The sequence below is a fragment of the Manis pentadactyla genome, chromosome 11 (genome assembly GCF_030020395.1).
Source record: "Manis pentadactyla isolate mManPen7 chromosome 11, mManPen7.hap1, whole genome shotgun sequence".
NCBI classification, from domain to species: Eukaryota; Metazoa; Chordata; class Mammalia; order Pholidota; family Manidae; genus Manis; species Manis pentadactyla.
Genome location: NC_080029.1, coordinates 29,886,381 through 29,912,285, shown reverse-complemented (window position 1 = coordinate 29,912,285; position 25,905 = coordinate 29,886,381). Strand labels below are relative to the sequence as shown.

Here is a 25,905-nt window from a genome sequence, read left to right as displayed (position 1 = left end):
CCTTGAAGTTCTTGCCACCTGTCTCCCCATTCCTGTCTCCCATCTCTCCCTCCAACTCCAGCCCCTCATGGAGACAGATTCCTTAGAGCTTCAGGTAGAAACCTTTGAGTCGCCTCCCTTGACACCATTAATTCTCCCTCTCTGCCCTTCCTTCCCTAAATCTCCTCCACAATGCAAGTGAGCATTGAGATATTTGTGTGCATTGGGATGCTAAAAAGATACACTTTTAACTTCCTGAGGAAAATGACATATGAGCTCTTCCATTTAAATGGAGAAATTGAGAGGGGCGCCATGGGACCCTTCCTTTCGGAAGATTTAGGGACTCTTCCTTCAGAAGATCTAGACAGAAGTCAGACCAGTTTATGATGAAAAGCTTAATACTAATGTAATCCCAGTACCTCAAGGAAATTCAGGAAAAGAGAAAACGATCTATTGCATACAGAACATTTCCCATCCAAAGGACTAAAGTGAGGACAGTAAGGGATGAGAAACCAGGGCATTTGCAGAGCTGGGTTGAGACAGAGAAAGTGCTGTAGTCAGATGTGGTAACAGTTTCCTATTTCTTGGGAAGGATTTCTGCAAGAAAAGGAGGCCTGGGTCCTACAGGGGATTCATGTTCATATCCTTCAACAACTACTGAGTGTCTCATCTGTGCCAGCCACGATATCGGATGTGGGGGGTACAAGGCTGAGCAGACAGATGTGGCTCCTGCCTTCCTGGAGCTACTGTCTGGAGAGCTAATGCTAGTAAGCAAGTAATTGTTAAATAAATGTGCAAAGCAGGTAGAGGTAAGTGCTGCTAAGGAGAGGTCTGCTGGGCTATGAGAAGCAATTTGAGAGAGGATTTGACCTGGCATGAGGGGTCAGGAGAAGCTTTCCTAAAAAAGTGGTGACTGGACTGAGATCTAATGATGAGTATGAATTAGGTAGATAAAGAAGGAAAAGTTTTGGCTCGGACCCTGGGAAGAGCTGATGGGCAGAAGGCACTGGAGTAAGGACGGTGGATTGGAGTAGGGAGAGAGAAGGGAGAGGGTGAGGCTGGAGTGTTCTAGAGTCTAGATCAAGGAGTATCTTGCCTGTAGACCATGTTGAGGATTCTAGTCCTTATCATACAAGCAATGGGAAGCCACTGAATCATTTTAATTGGTGGTGGTAGTGGTCATGGTAGTGGTGAGGGATATGTTCAGATTTGTGCTGGAAAAGATTGTTCTGGCTACAGTGTGGTTGGGGGAAGGAGGGAGTAGTTTCAAGGTAGAAAGAGCAGGCAGGAGGCCTTGTAGTCACCCAGGCAAGAAGAAATGATGGTAGCTTGGGCTAAGCTGGTGGCAGTGATGGGAGAGAGATTTAAGAGGTGCAATCCACAGGGCTTTGGTGTGTGCCTCCTTATCACCTTCCAGCTTCCTGAAGTATAAATCCGACAGGAGCCTGAGGGTAGCATGCCCACCGGTGCAGGAGAGAGAGCAGGTCAGAGTTAAATGACATTTATCTGAGCAAACGACACTGGTATTGGATCCCAAGGAGCATTTTCCAGGCCTCCCGCATCTTCAGGCTGAGCAGACACTGAAAATGAAGTGCGAGGGAAGGAAGCAGGCGCCCAGGTTATTTTTAGCAAGCTATTGGAAATAGCCAACATTCTAATTTGAATCCTTCTCATTAAAACCCATAGCCTAACCCCACACAGTTCTTGTTTCTAGTGTCTGCAAACTTCTCTTTTCCCAGATAATTAACAATAGGTCCCACAAAAGTCTTACGGCATTTCTGCAAAAATTTAGGAAACATTAGGTTTGACATCATCCTCACATTTGCCAAGACAGCGAAAAACCCTAGCCAGCAAAACTGCAAGTGTGATGAAGCAGAGCAGCGAGGGCAGCACAGAAGGACTGATCTTTTCAGGATGGCTTCTGGCGAGAGTTTCCAAGCTTGGAGTTTTCCATCGTCTTTGAAGCCGGAGTAGCAGCGAGTGGACACCGACTGAGGGCCTGCCGTGGTGATGTAGATAGGGTTTACTTCTCTTTCTTTTCTACCTTTCCTCCCTGCCCTCAAGTGGTTCCTGGAGTTAAAATCATGTTTTAAATATTTGCATTTAATAACAACAAAAACATTATGGATTCAGTAAGTTGAAATTGTACAGAACAGTCAGTGTCTAAATTACTGTTGAGCTGATCGTTATGTCGGCGTTCCAGGCCCTCCTCAGGCCTGACTGGGGCATGTTATTTAGCTATGGGTCTTGATTCCCTTGCCTGAGACATGAGGAGGTGTGGTTCTAGCTCAGCATTTCTCTCCAGCTCCCGTCATGTGGGTCAGCACTTTTGTAACGTTTGCCATGTTGACTTTTTACTGATATTATCACTTTCTTATTTCCTCTAAATTGACTCATTTGCTTACTTAACTACTTTTTAGAAAATATTCTTGGCCACAATATATATGAAACCATGGGACTGATATGATAATGAGTTTTTTTCCAACATATACAAATAAGCACAGAATAAAAAATATATATATATATATATTAAATTAAATTAAAAATATACATATGTATACATATATATAAAATCAAAGTACATTCTGCCATGGTGATATGTAGACCCCACTGTGGGACACTGTACAAACTGATTTCTAAGCTCTCTTGCAGTGTTAACATATTATTGTTCACATGTGGCCTTACTTCCCATGGCTTCCTAAAATAAGGGCTCAAGTTTGGCCAAATCAATATCCTTGTTGCTTGTTGTAGACAGAAGATACATGCTGTTCCATTCATCTAAAATCAATAATTTACGAAGGAAAGAGAAACCCTGATCTAAGTAAGAGAGAACAAATTGGGAAAGCACGTGATTGGGTAGACAAGTTACCCTTGACCAGTAGGCCAAGAAAATCCCTAGGTTGGTAGTTGCTGGGTGAAGATCAAGTATAAGGAGTTGAGGGATTGGTTGGTCATTCATGGGCTATTTTTTTTCTTGAAAATAGAGTTACCCATTTCCTGGGCAAATGTTTTTGAACAAATTTCTGAGTGACCCTTGTGGTTCTTCATCCTCATCTAACAGAGAAGACAAGATCTGGTTTGAACATTATTGGTGAGAAATCATTATTTGCTGTAGAAATGCATTTATTCACTTATTTGCAATGCATGATGTGTTAATCATACTTTGCTCTGGATTTATGAAGACCATTAAGACATTCTTGCCTTCTAGGAGCTCAAGTTTTGTAGGAGACACAGTAAATAGGCGAACATGATAGGGCATGATAGGTTCCAATGAAGAAGTATGTACAGGGGAGGGAGTGTCAGATTTACTGGATTGGACAAAGCTTCTCAGGGGATGTAACTTGATTATAAACTAGGTGTTAATTTATATGCCAGTGTTGAATGGGTGGTGTAGGACAGAATGCCCTCCCAGAGAGAATAAAAAGAGCTATAAGATTATTTGGTATATTCAGAAAACTGAATGCAATTTATTAGGGGTAGAACACGTAGTTATCTGTGTGTGTGAGAGAGACAGAGAGAGAGAGGTTGGACTCCAGAGGTTGGACTTCTCCATTCAAGAAGAAGCTGTTGAATTTAAGCAAGGACCTGATACCTTTAGAACTGTGTACTAGAAAGCGCACTCAAGCAGCTCGGTAGTGGATAATCGGGTAGGGAGGAGGGGTTGCAAAACTATAGGCAATGCCGTGAGTTAAAACATTCTTACAAGGGTCCAGGTGAAAGACGATGAGGGCAGCAGTGGGTAAAGTACCAGGGGACAGATTTAGAGGTATGAAAAAGGATGTGATGATGGAGAGTGCCAGGTGTCTAGGCAGATGCCAAGATTCCAGAGTGGGTGATTGGGTGGTAGTGCCATTCTCAGAGTGGGAATCCAAGAGGAGAAATGCAATTTGGTAAGAAACATGAATTTGTTTTGGAACTGTATTCCTTGTGGCATGCATCGCAAAGCGACCACATATGGAGCAATGGCACCTGAGATCTCTCAGCTCTGTTGGTGTGACCTTGTTTGACTTTCCAGCTTCTCTGAGTCTCATCTCTTTGTCCTGAAGATGTATTGCCTGCCCTGGCTTTATTTGAACTCTCAAAGAGAAGAAATATGTGAAAGCGCTCTGTAAATGACTTCACAAATGTAAATATTTATGGCTCCAGGGATGGGCAAGGTGTAAAAAGCAGAGTCATCAGCACATTTAGCTTATAAATAGGCAGAGTGTGTGGCTGCTTTGCATTGTGACAGAGCATCCAGCAGAGATTTCTCTGAGAAATTGCCAATATCACTGCCCATCCTCTGACCAAGATGGCTTCATTCCTATGAGACTGAAAGGTACTACTTTGCTCTGCAACACTCCAACTCATAATACCTCACACCTCTTTATTTTTTCTAAATCTTATTAAATTGCTTCTCCACTCTCACTTGCCAGGGTGGGCAAAACATCCATCTTCAGTCAAAACTGGGATCCCCATTGGATCATATGAATGTCCTATTTTCCATTGGGGAAATAAGTGGGGTTCAGGATGTGTAGATAGGCTAGAAATCTTACACAGGTAGCCCACCTGTGCATGGACAGGGTGTACTAACTGTTCTACACTTAGGAAACATAACACCTGTTAATTCAGACCCAGGTCTTTGAGATCTGATGCCCAAAGGTCAGAGAAGTGAGCCTGGGGTACCGGTCAGTCTGCACCATGGTCAGCCTACCCAAGACAGTGCAGCACCGTTTTCTCCCAATCAAAACACTGAGGATCTGCTTTTGGCTGCTGGTGTTCACAGCTTGCTGTAGAAAAATCATGTTCCTTCTAACTGAGGGGAGTTGTGATGTCAGCAGTGTGGGGAGGGCCAAGATGGAAGGAAACCCCCAAACCGAATAACCGAGAGTGGGGGCTGGTGAGGAGGGCTGAGTTGAGTGTACATGATAGAGCCGCAGTTTTTCTGTAGAGAGGTATGAAATAAAGATTTTTTTCAGAGAAAGAGGTCAGAATGGAGAGAAATGGGAATAAGAAAGCATTCTGAGTTAATTGAAAAGCTCAAAATCTGTCTTATAATTTTTTCTTGCAAATTGAGAAAAGATCAGCTTGGGGTAAGCAATCTTAGAACAAATATTTCTGCTTAGGGTATTTTAAATGCTAACTCATCTCCGGGGAGGAGAGAGAAGCCCACCTCCTAGAGCAGAGTCTCTGGAATGGAATGCATGTACTGCTGGTGGTCTGTGAGATGGTGGTTGGAGCTAAGCTGTGAATATTCTTCTAGTTTAGTAGTTGCATACTTAATTTATGGCCATCATTATTTTTGGCAAGTCATTATAGTTTTCTACTTAAGGCAGTGGCATGACATTTTCTTTTAAAACAAATTTGTTTAAGAAACAATGTGAGCTGACTTAAAGCTCATTGCATGGGCTTCCCTCTCATGAAGATTATGCTCTAAAAATGCAAATAATCTACAGAGAGGGTCCTATCTTAACATATTAGAAGCACATTTCTTAATGATCCACTTCCATGCTGACTAGGACACGTCTGGAGGAGGTGGGGGCACATACCTAGAGCAGTGGCTGGCGAGTGACTGAATTCAAATGACCTGAAGGTTTAATTTTTATGTGGTGATGAGCACTCCTTGAGGGTAAGTTGAGGCATTGTGACATTTTTTGTATGTAGACCCTATAATCCCAAGGACAGTGCTCTGCACATAAGTAGGAGCTCATTAAACAGTTTTAAATGAAAGAACACATGCTGTGAAAGTTGCACAATATTTTACATTTATACTTGAAAATGAATAAGAAAGCACAGGTTTGGAAACAGAAAGAACTGAGATCACTTCCCATTTCTGCCCTTTACTGGCTGTGTCCCTTTGGATAAGATACTGAACTTCTCTGATCTCATCCAGCAAATGGAGTTAATCACTGGTGTGCTGGTAAATGTTTTACAACCGGCTTTCCAGGAAGGAGAAAATCTCTACTTTGTAGCACTTGCTGATTTCTGTGGTATAAATATTCCCATCAAGCTAACAACCATTTAACAGCTAGCTTGCAAAATTCCCGCAAATCTAAAAATCAGCTCTCTTAAGCACCAGATACAGCTCGCTGCTGGAGGTAATGATACCAATCTCCTAGGGGTGTCAATCATTCTGGGAGTACTTACTACCTACTAAGCACTGTGCTTGGATAAATCTCATTTAGTTCTCTTAACAATGCTTTGAGGTAGATACTATTATTATCCCTATTTTAGGAAGAATGGTTGTAGAGATTAAGGGATTTGTGTATGTGTAGAGAAAATGAAAGTTCCTATGGCAGGGTTTCTCACCTGATCTGGTCGGCTTGCTCACTACACATGTCTGGGCAATTGTTACTACTGACTCTATAAAGAGCTCTGCCCAGTGCTCTGTGCTGCTTGGCAGCAGGAGAGCAGAGACTGGAGTGGTGGCAGTGCTGAGGACAGAGACTGAGACGGATGCAGAGGCAGAGAAGCCCAGAGGCAGAGACCTGCTTGCTGCATGCAGACTTGCTCTGAGGCGTTTGGGATTCTAGCACTTGAACTGCTGCCATAGGAATAAAGTTGGGTATAAACCTTTTCACCCCAAGAACGTTCCATTGTCATTATTTGGTCTCACCAAATCAAGAGTGAACTTGCCAGGGACTGAAACCTGCTGGCAAGACACCTATCCAGCAGTCATTCCCCTCTCACACTGTCCTACCTGGCAGAGCCAGCTCTATGAGACACCGGGAAGTCCAGGGACTTGTGAAGGGAGGATGGCCATATAACCCACCCGTTCTGACCAGTCAGACTTAAGGGGAAGTGTGCTAAAGGGCTTCCAGGAGCAATTTTTGTTGCTGAGACATGCAAGCACAGACAGAGACATATAAGAATAAGTTCCATATTTTCCTGCCTACTTTCTGACATTGTCATTTGAAGAAGACAGATTTGGAGTCTAACTAGGTGGAGAACCAAGATGTACCTACCTACCTATTTCTTGTTAAGCAAGATAAAGAAATGCCTGATTGTTTAAAGCTCGTTAGTCAGGTATTCTGCAATTTGCAGCTCAAATCACCCTATACCAATCATTAAAATGGATTATCAAAATTTACCTGCTAGAATTTAACTGTTGGTACTCATGGTTACCAAAAACCAACTGTGTCGGTAAGAAAGCTTTCTGCCTGATTCCTACTGGCTTAATATAGTGAAGTTAATTACCTCTTGTAACAGGAAGCACAGGGTCAGGGCAGGCTTCGGGTGGCATGCACATCCGGCTTTGCTTCTAAGACATGCTCCTACTCAGCTCTTCCCTGCGGTGGCATCGGTCCTCAGGCCAGCTGACAGCCATGTTCTAGGCACCATGTCCCAACAAGACAATGCCCAGTGGAAGAAGAGGAACTGTCCATTCCTGTGTCTCTCCGGGGAAGTGAGACAAGCTTCTCTGTTGGCTGTGGTTCATTTTCCATCCTTTCCTAAGTCAGTGCCTGGTGATGGGGACAAGCTTGCTATAATCCTCTTGGGCTACATTTGGGATGGAATGGATTTAGAGGAACCTACAGCAAGGAACAATTCCAAGGGTCACTTTTCTTATTTTTCCCTTTGGGGATCTTTCATGGATCCTGGTGACCTTGTTTTCTAGTTAGAATCTCTGGGAGCCCTAATTAACCATGGTTTTTTCCCTTCTAGTTTGGCTTTGAACCTTAACTCAATGAGGTCTCTCCTGGCTGACAAGTGTTTCTTTCATTTTACCAATTGGTTTTTCTTAAAAGAATTGGATCCTTTTGGTTCTGGGTTCTTAATCCATCCCCACCCCAACCACCCCACCTAATTATAAAAAAGGTACTCTTTTTTTAAAAACAGCATGATAACAATTTCTTCCCAGAAAGAAAAATCTATACACATTACTGTTTTCATGGTTAAAATGTTTTACTTCTATTTGTTCTGCTTAAGCACATTTCTACGCTCACAAAGATAACAGGTACCACCTGTTAAAAGGAGATATCGGTCAGATTTTTAAATTGATACAAAGCTACTTAGGAATAAGAGCAATTAAATGTAAAATGACTTTTATCTGGGGGAAAACTTTAAGACCCAACTTGGAGGAGAAAACTAGTAGAGGAGAGAAACTTGGGTGCCAAATAAACCATTTCGTCATTTGATAGAATCCTGCCCTTTCCATTACCCTGCATGGCTCCTTTGCCTGTATTCATGTGTAGCAGATTAACCACCAAAGACTTGTTTTATGCCTGTTTTTCTGTGCTGTTAATTAGAGATATGCCTTTGAAAGCTCTGGGTGAATTTTGAGGCAGCAGTATCTGTTTCCACAATTTTTGTAAGACTTCCCAGGGTCCTATTTCCTCCCATCCACCATCCTAATAGGACCCCGGGTCCACCCCACTCCATATAGCCTGTGTTACTGGGGGACTCTGATGCCACACCCAACCTCAGGAGTGTGGCAGGAGCAGGCTAATCAGGGTGAATGTCAGGTTTTGGGTAGCATGCAGCAGCAGTCTCATTCTCTGTCTCCCTGGTATGTGCATGTGCAGTAGGGTGCTGCTTACTCTACGGAAGGCCAAGCAGAGACGCTGAAAAGAGGACAAAGAGCAGATGGAAAGAAATAGAATCAAGCCATGCCTCTGGGCCTTCCAGCAACATGAGCCAAGACACCTCTTTATGTTTGAGTTTTCCATTAGCAGCAAACTGAAAGGCCTCACAGACAGTATGGCTTATGCCATTTGTGTTTATAGGCTGAAGAGGAGTGTGCCCTCAAGAATTTTAGTAAATAGGACTTATGTGTTTTATAAGCCTAGGTTCTTCAAGGCAAATAAGTTTTATTGCCCAAGAAAGTAGGGGGGAGAGGGGAGGGAAGGAATCCTTTGTGTTTCGAGGGCTGGACAGAAAATTAGCTTGATTTCAAGTGTATTGTTGCGGGCCTGGGAGACAATGATGCTTTAGGAATTCTCCAGGAGCTGAGCCTGTACCCATTTGGATGCAGCACCCCTGAGGTGTGAGGTCTCTGAGGGGACTGGTTGAGCCAGCACCCGAAAGAACTGGGCAGTTAGGGCTTGGAAGCCTTGAGTCAGGAGGCCTGCCTGTATCTTAGTGCAGGACAAAGGGTGAGGACGTGATCCCAGTCACCCTGTTTGTTAAAATGTAACTTCCCAGGGCACACACCAAAGTCACTGAATCAGATCTCCTGCATGCACAGCCTGCGTAAGGCATTTAGAGAAGCAGACCAGCTAATTTTTAGGCAAGTACCATTTGAGAACCCCTGCCCTGGAGCATGCAGAGGGTCATGCCAAGGAAGCATGGTTCAGCTGTCCCAGCCAAGCAGGAGAATGGTGGACACAGGTGGCGAGAAAGCCCAGGGTCAGGTACTGGCAGATCCAGAAATAGGACGTCAGAGGTTATCACTCTGGGCCATACACCCATGGGTCGGGCTGCCTTAAGATCCTAGGACAGGATGGATCTTAAAATAGTTTAGAGTTAATTACCAGTGCTTCTGGTGTTAGGATCACCTTTAGTATGGCCAATGACCTTAGACACTTCTCCTAAATCATTGCATTGTTGTGGATAAAATGAGAGTTCCTGTGGCCAGGGTTCTCACCTGGCCCTGGTTGACTAGCTCACTGCACACCTGTGGGCAATACATGGCTGTTAACTCTATATAAAGAGCTCCACCCAGTGCTCTGGGCGTGACATGGTGGCAGGGCTGCAAGGTTCAGGAGAGCAGAGGCCTGAGTAGTGGCAGCGCCGAGGACAGAGGCCCAGAGGATGGCTGTGCAGAGAGGCCCAGAGAACAGCTGTGCGGACAGAGGGGCCCAGAGGCAGAGACCAGCTTGCTGCATACAGACTCACTCTGAGTGAACGGGATTCTAGTGACTGACCTGCCACCTGGAACTAAAGTTGTGTATAACCCTTTCACCCCAAAGAGCATTTTGCTGTCAATTTTTTTTGGTCACATTGAATCCATAACGAACTTGCCTGGGGCTGAAACCCATTCACAAGACAATTGTCCTGCCAGCTTTGATGGTATGGGGATGTGGGGTGATGGGCAAACAGGCCCTGATACCATCAGAGCTCCCTGGGGTCACATGGCCCTTGCCATGGAGGTCATCACAGAGAGGGTGCTGGGTTGATGCACACACTGTCTCCTTCTGCTCCAGCTTTTAAAAGTATATACATACAGCAGTCTTATAGGGAAAAGACTTCTACCACCACTGTTCACAACTGAAGACAGAAGTACTGAAATACTAGCCTTGTCCAAGGGTCAAGCGGCAGGGAGCCTGGGGAGATGGGAGCCACAGTGGCTTCTGCCTGGGACCCTGGGAGCCCTCAGGGTTAGTAGAAGTCATGGCCTGGCTGGCAGACTCCCATGTGGCCCAGCTGCTCTCTCATCATTATTTTAGTCCCGAGTGTTCTCCAGCTAAGAAAACAGCACATACCAAACAATAGCAAAAACTTTGAAAAGTGCCTTAAGGAAGAACACAGGGCTGGAACTGGGAGAACCGAGTTTTGTTGCAGCTGTAATCCTTGGGCACTCCATTATTCTATCTGGGCCTCTCTCATCTGCAGAATGAGTAGCAGAAACTCACTGGAAACTTGATCATCTAGGACTTCTCACATCAGCATTGGTGCTTTCTTATCAATTTAAGCCTCTCTAACATAAGGCCAACTTGGAGAAATGCTTTAATTTGTACCTTTTATGGTGGTTCTTAGATTTTTCAGCTTGAGTTGATTCATTTAGAAAACATTTCTCATGTTTAGCAACATGGTGAAATTAAAGGATGAAGCTGCTCTCACCCTTTACAGGCTTGTTTCCACTCGCTACATTTTCAGTTGCTAAACCTGATCTTTTGAAAGGAGTAGCTAATTGAGTTCTTCTCTTAATTTTGTCACATTTTAGAGGCCTCCCAACAGAAAGAAAATGTGTAGTTTATTGGGATGGGATCTCGTTGCTGGAATTCTTTACTTTTTAATTGTGAAGAAAGAAATATAGAGATCTAGTTTACTCCAAAATAATCTTGTGTTTCCATTTGACTTGACACAGTCGTTTAAAAGTTTCCAACTTAAAAATACTCCCTCAGTATAAATATTTATGTGTGTATATTTTTTTAAACCTCGATCTTTTTCCATTACATAAAATAGTTTTCATTCCTGGTATGCAGGAATTCTGTTAAACAATCTATTGTCCTCAAAACTAAGCGCTCCAATAATTTCATTGGGGCTTAGTTTTTAATCTTCGTTTTAGTCAATTATTCTACTTTTTAGGGGTAATATGATTTTACTTCAGTCTAAGATACATATTTAAATGAAAAGCAAATATATTATTAGCAGGAATTGAGTTAGTATGATACAGGTTTGTTTGAAACCCATGCGAGGTAAAGAACAGCTGTGGTTTCTAAGCAGTTGCATTTAAGGTTTTTAAATTCTTCTCTTCTTGATTAGAAAATAATTTTTCTTTTCCCCAGAAAGTGATGTTCCCAGCCAAATCACACATGACCCGTCCCAGCGCTGGGGTAGGTAGGAGAGAGACAAAGGCCCGTTTCCTTTGGGGTCACGCACCTGGCAAGGCTTGGGAGACTCCAGATGAGCAGTGGATTCTGTCGTCTGTGGCTTCAGTCCTCCTGAGTTGCTCCCAACTTCTCCACGACTTATATAATCTCAGCCTTGGAAGAGGAGAAGGAAGAGGGTTTGTTTTTCCCTTGGCTTGTTCAGACTTTCGCAGGGTAAGTGCACGTGAGCATCAGGGCAGGCCCTCTCTGCTTCCTCTCTACAGCGGGAGTCCCTCAAAGTCTAGGGTATATCACCCCACCTGAATTACCGAGAGAGCTGGGTACGTTGCTGAATTTCAGCACCCACTGCCAGACTTTCTAATTCAACAGACCTTTGAGGAACCTGCATTTTAACCTGCATGTGTATGTGCTAGTTAAGTTTAATGGGCAGATAAACAGTAGTTCATTAATATTTGAAATACCTAGTGAGGAATGCTTATTCCAGTAGATAGGGAATACATAGAGGCTCTCACCTAAAGCCCGTGTATGTGTGTGTGTGTGTGTGTGTGTGTGTTGGTGGGGGCAAGGGTGCTTACTAGAAGCATCTTCAATTGTTTTTATCTTCCATCAACACCAGAGGATTTGTTAATTAGCATAGCATGTATTAGAAATACCTTTTTCATTAGTGAAATGAGTGAGGTTCAAGATATGTAGATTGGTTAGAAATACCACACAGGTAGCCTACCCTTGCATAAATTGGGTGTACTAATCATCCTAGACTTGGGCAATCTGATGACACTTGTTAATTTGGGCCCAGGTCTTTGAGATCCGATGCCCAAAGGGCAGAGGAGAAGTGAGCCTGGGGTACTGGTCAATTTGCACCGTGGCCAGCCTACCCAAGACAGTGCAGCAATGTTGTCTCCAGACGAAAACACAGAGGATCTGCTTTTGGCTGCTGGTGTTCACGGTCTGCTGTAGAATAATCATGTCCCTTCTAACTGAGGGGAGTTGTGATGTCAGCAGTATGGGGAGGGCCAAGGTGGGAGGAAACCCCAAAACTAAACAGATGAGGGTGAGGGCTGGTGAGGAGGGCTGAGTCTAGTGTACATGATGAAGCCGGGGTTCCTCTGCAGAGAGAGGATTAAGAAATAAAGACTTTATCAGAAAAAGAGGTCAGAATGGAGAGAAATGGCAATAAGAAAGCATTTTGAGTTAACTGGAAAGAGCTCAGAATCTGTCTTATAATTCTTTCTTGCAAATGGAGAAAAGATCAACTTGGGGCAACAACCTTGAAAATGGCATTCCTGGTTAGGGTATTTTAAATGCTAATTACCTGCTCATGTGTATATTAAATCTAATGGACACACATTTCACTGAAATGCAGGTTAAAATGCATTAGTTCCTGATGCTCCCGTTGGTTACCTCATAAGGGGGCCTAGAACAGTGATTATCAGTGGAAAGGGAAGGCCTATGGGCTTGTATCTTGCTATCTGTGTGTGAGTATGTGTGATTACCACAAGTTACATGCTTGGAAGATTCTCCCAAACTTTTTGAACCTGTTTTGCACTTCATAAACACTGTCTCTACTGCAGAAAAATCTCTAAGTTTAAATTAATTCTTTAAATCCCACCTGTGTCTCAAGCCCTGATCTCTCCCCTACTGTACTGAAATGAACATCCTGGGAGACATGTCAAACCAGCATGGCCCCAGCCCCGGTCTCCAGCACGCCTGCTCTTTGCCATCGTTCTTCACCGTGGTAAATGACATTATTGTTTTTGCAGGTTTTTAAGGTTGGAATCATCCTTGACCCCTGTCTTTCTCTCACAATCTCCATTCAATCTGTCAGGTTATCAGTTAAATTATATACTGAACTCAAACATTTCTCGCTACTTCAGTCACTCTAATCCAAGAAGCAGCAGCACTGTCTCTTGCCTGGCTGGATTGCTACAGTAGCCTTAATCCTTGTACCTCCTCCCTCATAGTCTATTCTAGACACAGCAGCTAGAACTTAGATAATAAGTATGATTGTGTTATCCTCCTACTCAAGATGCTCAGTAGCTTTCCACTGTACTTAAAATGACCTCTGACATTTTTTATGGACAACAAGCTCTGGCATGACCTGAACCCCACGTATTTCTCTGTATTTATCTCCTTCTACTTTTTCCCCATGTGTTTTCTGCTGTTGTTTGAACATGTCAGGTTTGTTCTCACCTCAGAACCTTTGAAGAAGCTGTTGCTTCTGTCTTGGACGGGTTTACCTTATATATCTGTGGGGTTTGCTCATCTTCTTCAAGTCTCTGCTCAGATATCACCTTACCAGAAAGGCCTGTAAACCTCTGCTCTAAAATCATATTATCCATCTTCATCTTTCTTTTATGACATCTATTTTCTGATGATATATTTATTTGACTTTCTTTTTTTCTCACTATAATATAAACTATATGAAGATATGCTCTTTTGCTTTTGTTTTGTTCATGATATAGTCCTAGCACCTAAACAGTGCCTGATATATAGTAAGAACTCAATTAATAAACTCTGCAAGCCATCCTAGCCAGCTGAGCTAAAGCCCTTTGAGGAATAAATCACAAAAGCCTTGGTACTTTCAAAATACTCCCTGAACTTAAAATTTCAAAATTTTTTTGGAATAATTTTAGACATACAGAAAAGTTGCAATGATAATACAGTTTTCCCATATGCCCTTCATCCTGCTTCCCCTAATGTTAACATTTATCATAATCATTGTACTTTTGTCAAAGCTAAGACATTAACACAGTTGCAGTACCATTAACTGAAGTATAGACTTCATTTGGATATCATCAGTTTTTCCACTAATGTCCCTTTTGTGTTCTGGATCCAATCCAGAATACTCCATTGCATTTATTCACCATATCTCCTTAGTCTCCTCCAGTCTGTGTCAGTTTCTCAGTCTCCCTTTGTTTGACAAAGAGGCCTTGGCAGTTTTGAACAGTACTGGTCAGGTATTTTGTAGAAAAAACCATGCTCTTTTTATTTGCTTGCCTCACAATCAATATGATAGGAAGCAAACAAAGTGGAACCTGAAAGCCCATTGAATATTCTCCTAGATCTTACCTGCTGTGGGTGCCTCTGTGAATGAGTTCCTGACCCCACTGTCAGTGGATGTGAGGACTAAGGAGATCAGGAGAGCAGGAATTAAGAGCTAAGGATCCCTTTTCCGGAAGCCCTCAGCAGATTTTCCATCACATCTCAATGATCATAACTCTACAACATGGCCACAGAAATGGAACTACCATGAGAAGCCTAGTCTGGTGGAAGTGGAACTAAGTCCTCTTCTCCGAGTCATGGCTGCCAGAAGGGGGAGATCCTAGCAAAGAAGGAGGAGGAAGTAGAGAGGAGTCAGAGATGAGGACAGAGTATGAGATGGGTTTGGAAGACAACAAAGAGTGTCTGTTACAGAGCTTTACAGATGTTCTGGGTATCAGTAGGGTTCAAATGGGTCATGGCCTCCTAGACTAGCATATCAGAAGCACGATACTTATCAAAGATGACTGGTATGAATAAGCAAATTGTATTATATTTGTACAATGCAACATTACTTGGCAATAAAAATTAATAGACTGCTGATTCTCACAAGTGAATCTCAAAGGCATTATGCCAAATAAGCCTGGCACAAATGACTGTGTACTATATGATTTCACTTATGTATATGATATTCTGGAAAAGGAAAAACTGTACAGACAGAAAACTGCCCAGAGGGGTGGAGGGAGGGAAAGATGAATGAAGGAAGTTTTGGGGATGATGAAAATGTTCTAAATATTAAAAAGAAAACTACTGTTAAGTCGTGGGTGATGGTATGAAAAGGAAAAAAAAGAACCTTGAAGAAAAGTTCATTTTGAGCATAGGGTGCAATTCTGGTGTCTTCAGAAACAATATCATCTGCCTAGGCTTTGGTTTGGGCAAATGGCACACATTTCATTTCTCTGTTCTTTAGCATATCAATGAGGACTTGGCAAACACAAGACTCTGAAGAGGGCTGAGAATACCCCGTGAGCTGAGCACTGGTTCTTAAATTCCTGCAAAAGGCTTTAAGTGGATTTTAAGTGGCTTAAAATATGGTTCTACCTGAAAAGAAAGCTCCATGTTTTACAGAGGGTATAATGTGTTCACCTTCAGTGTTTGTCTTTTGGGGGCTACCTGTGGTCTTCTGTGACTGGGAGGGACATTTGATAGGGTTTGTGACTGACAGCTTTTGCCTTAGTAAAGGATCTTTCATGTTCAAGTACAACCCTGACTACCTGCCATGCTCCTAATAACCAAACATGCCTATAGCTGATTATGATAAACTGGGGGAATGCCAGGAGTGGAAGTTGTAAAGAATAGATATTTTTGGTTGGGGAAACCTATCCAATGCTTCAAGTTGTCCCACGTGAGCAGCTGCTCTGACAATTCTGACCATAAGATTATGGAGAGTGGTGCCTGAAGTAGAGTCTAAAAGGTGATCTGAAGGGCAAGCTTGGTCCAAACAATTGGTGTGAATAAAATCCTCTGGTTATTTGGGGGCTGGTGTAGGTTTTTAAAAACCTGTTATTGTTGTAAATTTTCTTCTGTGTCTATTGATTGTATATATACATATCCTTGCATCCTAATTATTAAGCACTGGGACTTTGTAAACATGCATTCCACTCTGACATAACCTTACTTCCAAGTTTCAAAACATTACTATTCCAGCATCTTGCTATAAACACATCCATTCCCAGACATGATTTTCAAAACCACAGATTAAGTGCTGTCATCATACTAGAAAGAGGAAAAACCCACTTGTGATCAGTTTGCCTGCCATAAACCCCCCTGAGAAGGGGATTATGCAGTTAGTAGTAACAGAAATGTTGGGTATTCTATAAAGGAAGCATCCCACAGGTTGTGGGCCCATCACAAATTGTCGGAGGAGGTCATCAAGAGGATGTGACTGTGATTTGACCCAAGAGCTGGACCCAGGCAGTCAGAAGCTCCTCATCCCCTCCCCTGTCTTTGGAATGTTCTGCCCACTGCTCCCACACTAGGAGCCATTTCAAGGAGGCAGCCTTGAGGAGTACTGTGTTGTTGAGACAGCCTTGTTTGAATATAGGACTGAACACCATTAAGGCCTCTGTATAAACTTTAAAGATTCTGGCAAATACAGATCTACTCATCTTGTGGCTGCCCCCAACAAACCTTGTGTGTAAGTAAGTATCTTGCTTATTAAAACTGCAGGCTACCCATCTGTCTGCCTCTTTCTTTGGTCTCTCTCCTTGCCTTCTTTGTATGGGGGCCAGTTTGTGAACCAACACAAATTTTTGCTTAAAAGCAAATTCCTAGATCCCATCACTACAAATTTCAACTCAACAGGTCCGAGGTTGGCCCAAGAATCTTTATTGCCAAGTTTCAGTAAGTACCTCAGGTGATACAGATGCTGCGGCCTTTGAGCCACCCTATGAGAAAGACCTTTTTCTAAACTATCTAATCAGAAAATTAATTTTCTTTCAGAATTTAATAGGAGGAAAAAGTCACCCAGAATCTTTTTCCTTTCACTGCCAAAGGGCAAAGAAAACAACACTTAACTCTCAAAAAAAGAAAAAATGTGCACTGAAGAGTGAGGAAAAGAAAATGAGAGTGTTTGAGGGAAAGCAGCATCAGCTGTCAAGTGTCACAAATTCACAGCCCTGGGAAGTAGGCCACATGGTACCCAACTGAATACCCTCCAAATCCATGGCCTGAAACACATGCACCAAATGTGTTGACACTATGTTTTCCCACCTTCACCAGCCAATGCAGTTATTGGAACTAAATTGCCAACTTATTTTCATTCTTCTGTTTAATTTGTCAGCCAGTTACTCCACAATCAATTCTATTACATACTTTCCTGCAACTTCTCATTTGATAATCAAAAGATGTGGGATATTACCTATAAATGTATTTCATTTTATGCTTTACATGAGTTTTGGAAAAGATTCTTGTATGCAGCATGCCCTTAATAAATAATTGCTGAGTGAATGACTGAAATGTTGGGATAAATCACATTTTTATATATATTCACAAAATAGTAGATCAAAAAATCATATCTTCAGTACAACTAGCAGTGAGCTGATTCTTAAAGGAAACCCATGGTAAACACTTTTGAAGAGTGAAGATGATTTTTTTGGGGGGGGAATAAGGGAATAAGGGAATACCTTAATGCATCTTTCTTTAACCTTTTACTTTGAAATCATTTTAAATTACAAAAAAGTTGCAAAAATAGTTCAAAGAGCTCCCTTATGACCTTTGCATTGTCAAGATTTCTGAACCACCTGAGAATAAGTTGCAGATGTGACATCCCTTTATCCCTTCATCAGTCAGTGTGAATTTCTAAAGACAAGGAAATTCTCCTAAATAACCATGGTACAATCTCAACATCAGGAAAATAATATTGATCCAACTTAATCCACAGAATCCACTGAAATTGCACCAATTATTGCCATTAATGCCATTTATAGGTGTTGGGTCTCATTCAAGATCATTTGTTTTATTTAATTATCTCATCTCTTCTGTGTCTTTCAATCTGGAACAGTCTTTACTTTCATAGCCTTGACATTTTGAAGAGTACAGGCAAGTTACTTGAATTGCCCTCAGTTTGCACATGTCTAACATTTCCTCATTTATGCACAAGAAGGACTGCTGCATTCTTCTCAGTACATTATTATCAGGAGGCCATACAGGTTGATTTTCAGGTTGATTTTTCCCATAACTAGTTTTTATTTACACAAACTTTTGCCAGTTGATTATGATGGTACCTTCCAAGTTCTGCAGCTGTAATGTTAATTAATAAGTATGCTATGCTTGTTAATCAATAACTAATGATATGTTTATGAGAATTAATGAGTATTTTGGGGGGCATACTTTGAGACTATATATATATATATCCTGGTCCTCATCAAACTTTTAGCCACCAATTTTAGCATCCACTGATGATTCTGTCCGGAATCAATTATTAATGATCACAGTTACAAAATGGTGATTTTCTAAGTCTATCTTTGTTTCTTAATCTATTAGTTGCATTCTACCAGAAGAACTTTTCCTTTCTCCTTTTTTCTTTCTATCAGCATGGACTCATTGATTCCTGTTTTACTCAAAGGTTGCAATGTGTTGCTGTCATTATTTATTTTAGTGTTTAAATTGTCCTAGATTTGGCCAGTGGGAACTGCTTCAAGCTAGCTCCTATATTCTTTTGAGATATCTCCATAATTCTTTAAGTACCCTCTTATTTTCTTGCAAAAGAAATTGTTCCAGTTTCACCCACTATACCTTGGAGCCATAGGTCCTTTTGGTAGAGAATGGTACTTAAAAACAAAAGTCTGAGTTGTAGGTGTATTTACTGCTACTGAGGTGCTATTGCTTTTAAGCTTCCTCAATGGACAGAGTTAGCAAATCTATCAATGTATATACAAACATACACATGTACCTATATTTTTCTGTATATATTAAAAATCTTTTCATACTATCAGCTCTAATTTCAAGCCATATCACTCAGTTTATTCTAATAGTTCCCCTTCCTGTATCTGTAATTCCCTTTCCAACATTAAAAAAACTGTCTCTCAATATCCTTAATGTATTTACTTATTTGCCAATTCCTCAGAATGTAAACTAATTTCTTGGCCATGCCAGCAAAAAATGTGGCCAATTTCTATTAAGTTAGTTATTTTTATCATTATGTGTATATATATATATATATATATATATATATATATACATACATAAAATATACAATTATGTTTATAAATATATAATAATACTAAAATTATATTTATAAAAATTATGTATATGTAATTATTAAAGTACATATAGCTGTGTTGTGTATAATATATATACACAAATGTGTGCATGTGTAATCAAATATATTATGTGAAATAAAATATTATGAAATAAAATATTTTCTATATATATAAGAAATTATATATAACAAAAATTCCATATAATACATAAAATATATTAATATATGTAAATACATTTAAAAAATGGATGTCATAAACATGTTTTCCAGGTTTATGGAGATATTACTGACATATAACAAAAAGTTTAAGGTGTATTATGTGATGGTTTGGTATATTGTATATACTGCAAAATGATTACTATAATAAAGTTAATTAACACTTCCATCCCCTCACATAATTTCCTTTTTTTGTGGATAACATTTAAGATTTACCCTGTTAATGACTTTCAAGCATATAATACAGTGTCATTAAATATGGTCACCATGCTGTGCATTAGATTCCCAGAACTTATGCATCTTATAAGTAGATTTGCACCCTTTGACCAACATCTCATTTATCACTTCTCCTGGCAACCACCATTCTCCTTTCTATTTCTGTGAATTTGGCTTTTTTAGATCCCACATATAAGTAAAAACATACACTATTTGTCTTTGACATTGCACTTAGCACAACGCCATCAAGGTCCATCTACATTGTCACAAGTGGCAAGATTTCCTTCTTTTTATTGGCTGAATAATATTCCACTGCATATATATACCAGAATTTCTTTATCTATTCATCAATTGATAGACATTTCAGCTACATCGATGTCTTGGCTATTGTAAATAATGCTGCAACAAACATGGAGGTACAGATATCTTGTTTAGTTAGTGTTTTCATTTCCCTTGGATAAATACCCAGAAGTGGAATTGCTGGATCATGTGGTAATTTTTAATTTTTTGAGGAACCTCCATACTATTTTCCATAGTGGTTGCACTAATTTACATTCCTACCAGCAGTGCACAAGGGTTCCCTTTCTCCACATCCTCACAAACACTTGTTATTTCTTCTCTTTTTGAAAATAGCCATTCTAGCAAGAGTAAGGTGTTATCTCATTGTGGCTTTCATTTGTATTTCCCTGATGATTACTGGTATTAAGCATGTAACTTTTCATGATCTTGTTGGCCATCTGCATAACTTCTTTGGAAAAAGGTCTATTTAGATCCTCTGCCTATTTTAAAATCAGCTTTTTATTTGTTATTACATTGTATGAGTTCTTATTGCATATTGTGACTATTAACCCCTTATCAGATATATGACTTGCAAATATTTTCTCCCATTTAGTAGATATCCTTTTCATTTTGTTGATGGTTCCTTTCCAGAGGCTTTTTAGTTTGATGTGTTCCACTTGTTTGTTTTTGCTTTAGTTGCTTGTACTTTTCATATCATATCCAAAAACTTATTGCCCAGATCAATGTCAAGGAGATTTTTCCCTATGTGTTTTTCTAGTGGTTTCATAGTTTTGGATCTTACATTCAAGTCTTTAATGCATTGGAGTTACTTTCTAATTGGAGCTATTTTACCTTCATGTAAAGTAGGGGTCCAATTTCATTCTTTTGCATGTGAATATCTAGTTTTCCCAGCTCCAATTATTGAAGGGATTATCCTTTCTCCACTGAACATTATTTGTTCCCTTGTCAAATATTAGTTGAGAGCATATGTGTGTGTTTACTTCTGGGCTCTTGATTTTGTTTCATTGGTCTATGTATCTATTTTTATGCTAGTGCCATACTGTTTTGATTACTATAGCATTGTAATATAATTTGAAATCTGGTTGTGCAATACCTCCAGCTTTGTTGTTCTTTTCTGGATTTCTCTGGCTATTTGGGGTCTTATATGGTTCAATACAAATTTTAGGATTTTTTTTTTCAATTTCTGTGAAAAATGCCTTTGGAAGTTTGAAAGAAATTGCATTAAATCTATAGAGGGCTTTAGGTAGTACAGACATTTTAACAGTATTAACTCTTCACTTAACAATATTAATTCATTAAGAATATGAGATATCTTTCCACTTACTTGTTGTCTCCAATTATTTTCATGATTGTCTTGTACTTGTCAGTGCACAGATCGTTTGCCTCCTTGGTTAAATTTATTCCTGAGAATTTTATTCTCCTTGATGCTATTGTATGAAGGGAAGTACACAGTAAGGCCTTTCTTCAGATGCACCTGGAGCCCATTACTCATACTTCCACATGTTTGTTCCCTCATGACTGACCTTCAAGAAGCTGCTAGTCTCAGAAATGCAAAGCTCCCCAAAGAGGAAGAGCCCCTAAACACCACCCATCTCTCAGTAAGCAGCTTATTCTCTAAGTGTTACAAATAGCCAGCTCCACAACCATGCTTAAGCCAAATGCTAAACTTGGGGAAGGAAAGATTTTATTTTTCAACTTGAATACAAAAATAACCGGGGCATCCTGAAATTATATTTTACTCACTAAGTTGGGTGTGCTGTCTTTAGGTTGTAGGTTTTCCTCCACGTTTTGGTGGCATCTCTTCTGTGTGTGGATTCAGCCCACAGTAATACATGTATCTGCTTGTATACCATCCCCATTAGGTCAGAAGGCCTGAGGGCAGGGATTGGTCTTTCATCCATTTCTAGTGTTTAGCAGAAGGTCTAACAGAAGGCAGGTGCTAATTTTGGATGGAAGAATGAATCCATTCATTATCCAAGACAGAATGGTGAAAAAAGAGAATAGGGAAAGAGACCTTAAATGTCAATTTTTGGACCTACCTGGATGAAGAGAGACTAGGGCATCAATCCTCAGAAGACTTCAGGTATTTTATTTCAAGTTTGTTTGTTTGTTTCTGGTGACATAATAAAATTTGAGAATAACTTTTGAATTTTTTCTTGATATTGCTAACATTGATCCTGCACACCAATCCCATGGTTACCACCAGCACCAACAATCTTTTTGTATTCCTACGAGCAGCTTCCTGAATCATTCGTTAACCAAACATCAAATTTCAAAGCTCCCACATTTAAAGAATGCCGTGTGTTTCAAGTGACCCTTTCACACTTTCGTACTTTTTTTCTTCCTTCCCTAAGAAAATGGTGGTTAATTTTTCTTTAAAGTTCTTTTGTGATGTTCCAGATAAGATTAATCATAAAACACTCCAGAACACAGCAGGTGGTGTAAATGTTGAATCAATAAAAATGAGGAGGTTAGAAACAATATCCCTGACGAACGTGGTGGCTCGTTTTAATTTAGAGGGCGCCAGCTACACGTCAGCGAGAGATTAAAAAGCTACCGGGCAAATCACTCCGGACCAGGAATCCCTAAGACAACTCTGACGCCACTAAAGTTTCCAGAAGCAATCAGCTCTCAGTCCTGACGGCAGGAGGGAACGCACCGCCGGGCCAATCTGCCAGTTTTCTCGGCGGCAGCTGAAGTGCCAGGAATTCTTGGTGTTCCGTTCCTCGGGCGCAACGCCGTCTGCACTTTTCGCCGCGTTGGGAGCAGGTGAGCCTGCGGCCGCGCCCTGGGGACGCGCGCAGGTGCTTCGGCCCCGCCCCGCCCCCGCCCCGCCCTCGCCGCGCCGCCCCTGCCGGGGCCCAGGTGCCGGATCCCAGGTGCGCGCGGCGCGGGGCTGCAGCGGCGCTCCACACCCGACAGCGGGCGCCGCTGCGGCGGTTCGCGTGCGCCGGAGCTGAGCGGCTTCGCGAGTTGGGGCAGCTCCTGCGCTCGGCCCTTCTCTGCGGCGGGAGCTTCCACCGGGCGCCGCGTTCTCACGGCCGCAGGAGCGGGGGGCGTCGAGGGGGCGGACTGACCTCGGCGGAACCCCCGGCCTGGGGCGCTCAGGGAAGGGCGAGAGCCGGGGAGCGCGTAAAGCGGGGCCAGCCCCGAGCGCGCTGGAGGCACCCGAGCGCCCCGCGCCCTGGCACCATGCGACCCGCCGCGCCTCCCCGCCGGCCTCGGGCTTCGCCCTGCGCTCTCTGAGCCCCCGCGCCCGCCACCACGGAAACTCGTAAAGAGGAGGCGAGACGTTGGAGAGCAGCGGGAGACGGACCCAGACGTCCCCACCGCCCCTAAGAGGCTGCGGGTCCCTCGTTCCCTGGGCTTCTCAAGCTTTATCATGAACCTGGCGCAAGCTCGGCTTTAGGAGAAATTCAGAAGCCGGAGGGGGAGTCCATACAGTTCTTTGGTTGCTAAGGTAATTGTAGTTGTAACAAAAATGGGCAAGAAACAAAGGGGGAAAAGATATTTTAAAACGGTGTTTCCCACCCCCACACCCCACGTCACCCCATTCATTCATACATGTTGATCTCATTTCATCTCTTGGGTGCGGATGCTTGTCCATTTCAGATGCGTGACAGGTGTTGGTGTGCGTGTGCAGGTTGGGACTGTAGAGGCACGAGCTTACATAAGTGCTTAGGCAAGCTGGCGTGTGGACTTGTGTGGGATGGGTACAGGTCTGCATGTAAATCGTGTTCCCGGGTTTCTGGTGTGAAGCGCTCACCGACTGGCACTAGCGAGCACAGGGTACGTACGTGCCTTTAGTACTTCCCGTCTTCCGATTCTGTGATCGCAGGTAGGGCAGCTTTCCCTCAAAAGCAGACGTTCATTAACTTTTTCTCTCAGTAAGCTCACCCGTTTGTGGTTTGGAAAAGAAGAAAGTGCGTGGTGAGGTGTGGAGGGCAGGGCAAGGTGTGGGTGGGGGTCTGTTTGGGAACTGCAGCAGGAAACGGGAACGGTAGGTGCTCCCTCTGAGGGGGTGACAGCTAAGCTGGTTGAGTGAGGAGACGGTGTTTACAGTCACTGTCAGGCTACGTAAAAAGTGGCCAGTGAGACAGGGAAAGTGACCCAGAAAATTAAATTTTGCTCAGAATGAAAGCTACTGTAATTTTTTTTAATTGATGGAGTAGAATGTTATTTGTTTCTCGTTGAGAGGAGTTGCATTTCTATGCTATTAATTGAAGATATTTTGACCCTTGTTGTTGGCTTGGAATTGTTTTCTCAGCATTTACCAATGCTTAGAAGCTGTATCTGCAGGTAGTTGCTAATCAATACCTTTTAGCAGCCCCAAAGCAAAACTGCAAAAATAAGCAGTATTAAGTGAAAACCTAACATTGGACCCTTTGCTACAGCAGAGGGGAATGAGAAGTGAAAGAATGAACATGGGGCTTCCAGGTATCCGGATGGAGTTAAGAGGCTGAGCTGTTAAGTTTGTGTGCGTTCTGTCAGAAAGTGTTAGGCTGAAAGGAAACTTAGTTTTAGCTTAATATGTTAACAGCAAGGCTTTTGTACATCAGTTTTCATAGGCAGATGTGTAGTTATAAGGGGTGTGAACTGGGGATTGGTGAGAAACTTGCTTGAGTTGCACATCCTTTTATGTTATTTATTCTTCTTACTAATTTACTCACTTTACGGTGGTTGGGATTGCCCTGTGAAAGAAAGTAAAGAACTCAGGGCAATTTGGAGATACACCTTTGTAAGATGATATATAAGTATAAATAATAAATACTTATTTATCCTCTCCCATAATTTGTCCTTTCTTGAAAGTGTGTATGAATTCTACAAATGTCAGCTATTGTGAAGTATTTTGATAAAGTAGGTTGTCATTGATGTTTCCTTCTCCGTATTCATTAATTGCTTCTTTACTTCCCTGTCTTCTTTAAGAGACTTCAATTACCATTCACTGAATTTATATTGCTGAGAGTTTCAGTAAAACAATGCTAATTTTTCTTCAAGTGGCAAATTTGTCTTATCAAGTGAAACACTACAACAGCACTTTTGTGGCAGAAATATCGTTCAATGAGACAGTCCTTTTATTTATCTATTTTCAATTTGTGGAATAACATAACCAACATGATATTTTTTTAAATGAGCAAACTCTTCTTGAGAAAGAAAACAAATTTTAATGATATTTAGGACAATGAAATTTGCCAGCAGTTTTGGATTTCTTATTTTACACAGGAATGGAATTTTATGTGAAAGTCAAATCATTCTGTTTATTTCTCTGGTATTCTCCCATATATTTTATCCCCTGAACTCCTGAGATTCTCCAGGAATTGCTTAACATTCTGTTTTCTGCCAGGGGTTAAACATCAGGCAGGTAAGAGTGCAGAGCTATGTGTCACAGGAATGTTTTTCAAGAGAGATGTTCTCATATCTCAGTACTGGGATACATTTTTCCTTTAGCTTCACAGTCAGCTTGTTTTAATTCGTAGTGCTTTGAACCTAGGAAAGCATTTAACCTCTTCATTTTTAGTGCCAGCTGGAAGGAATATATTTACTGAGTTTCATCTTCATTGTAACATATGGCATGATATAAATAATTACTACACACAGACACTATCCTGCTGTATGGAGAGAAATAGAATAACAAACCTTCCTGTTGACTGATATGGATGCAACACTTCATAAACCAGCTTCACTTTTTTCTTGATTACAAAAGTAATATATAATAATTGGGAAAAATTCAGGAAAATACAAAGAAAAAATCATTTGTACTTCTCCCATGGCAATGGCAAGTGAACCACAACTGACATTTCTGCATACTGTATATTCTTCCAGATTTTATTCTGATCACATTATTCGTTTTTATCCTTCTCCCCTCCCCTTCAAATTCTCAAGTCTTGTAAATGAAACTTGGAGATGGATTAAAGATTTGGGAAATTACTGCTAGTTTACTGGGTGGTTTCAACAGATCAGATTTAAACTTACGTTGTG

General features: G+C 41.5%; 1 protein-coding gene across 5 annotated transcripts in view; it reads left to right on the top strand.

Moving 5' to 3' along the window:
- Positions 1–22,505: 22,505 nt before the first annotated feature.
- The window catches only part of RGS6 (regulator of G protein signaling 6), a 537,833-nt gene continuing 534,433 nt past the window's right edge, over positions 22,506–25,905 (top strand). For 2 of the 5 annotated variants that reach the window (XM_036913310.2, XM_036913309.2), the window contains exon 1: positions 22,890–23,386. The gene's annotated coding sequence lies outside the window, so the exon portion shown is untranslated. Of the gene's footprint in view, positions 22,696–22,889; positions 23,387–25,905 lie in introns of those variants that run through there. The other 3 variants (XR_005030466.2, XM_036913305.2, XM_036913306.2) reach the window with 2 other exon arrangements.